A 1,352-nucleotide genomic window follows, 5' to 3' on the forward strand; every position below is an offset into this window, starting at 1 on the left:
ATATTACTTACAAGTAATATTGCACTGTGCATTCTTTAAAAACATTTTTAAATAGTTAAAATATGGTTAAAAGTGCATGCACTCAATGATATGTTTTCATAGAAAACATTTAAAGTCACAACTCTACAAAGTGTGTGGAGTTTTACCAAATCCAGCAGCATCAGCCCCTGTCGGAATCAGTTGAGTTTACTTGGCGATCAAATCCAAGAGACTGCACAAGGCTGGCACGCGATAAACCGAGCATGTACACTTTTTCAAATTTCTATTGCAAGCATGGAAAAGCAACATCTAAAAAGCTGAATTCAATACTTATTACATATAAGCTACCTCAATGAGCCAAACTTCTTAAACTCTTATCGTGTTTTAAACATAAAATTGAGAGAATAGAATCTTCAACTGTATTATTCCACATTTTGAAAAAAATCCAAAAATTGTTGGTTTAGCGCTGTCACTTCGTCTCCCTCCAACTTTCTAAAGAGTACCGCGAGTAGAAGTTTTACAGTCGCCTCATAACCACGTCACAAGTAAGGCCAAAAAAAATAAAAATATGTCTGTTTAGGGTTCCCGAGCCTAGCTAAAGGTCAGCATATGGAGCACAAATTCCCTTCCAAATGAACCTTGTTTATGTAATTCTTAATTTTACATACAATAGTAGGGTCATAATCACATGACCACACGGTACACACAAAAAAAATATTTGACCTATATATAGCTACCTACCCTTTTTTATTGGCCCATGCAACCCTAAACAGACAAAAAAAAATGGTCTAAATAGCATTCACATAGCAAATTTATCTCCTGGTATGTTTCCAGTTTTGATATGAAGATGACAAAATGAAACTATTTCGAGATGTAAAATAGAAAAGTGACCTCTACGGGATCCTTGGTGTGACAAATTATTTAACGGTCAGTTACTCATGACCTAAGATAAAACCTTTGATGATTGGTCAGATCTAAAGGAGACTTAGGTGGCACCCTCGTCCCATGTATCTTACAGACCCTTCATGGTTCTACAGAGGGTCAGCAAATAACTATATAGCTAAAAATACATTTATCAATTTGAATAAAAAACAAGAGGCCCAAGGGCCTTAGCGGTCACCTGAGTTATATCATAGGTACTGGTAGCTTTATTTTATTGTTTAGATGTGATGTGGAAATCAGCATGTAAACTAAGTGAAATACAATACTTGTCATGTCATCAATGGATAAGAATTTGAAAATATTGGTAAATGTTCCCTTTGGGGCCCTGCCCTAGCCCCTGGGGATGGGGCAGGAATCCTAATTTTACAAAGTAAAACTCTCATTTACCCAAGATGATTCTGACTAAGTTTGAGCAATTTTCTGCTGAAAAT

Source organism: Mizuhopecten yessoensis, unplaced genomic scaffold, assembly GCF_002113885.1.
Source record: "Mizuhopecten yessoensis strain PY_sf001 unplaced genomic scaffold, ASM211388v2 scaffold9909, whole genome shotgun sequence".
Lineage (NCBI taxonomy): Eukaryota > Metazoa > Mollusca > Bivalvia > Pectinida > Pectinidae > Mizuhopecten > Mizuhopecten yessoensis.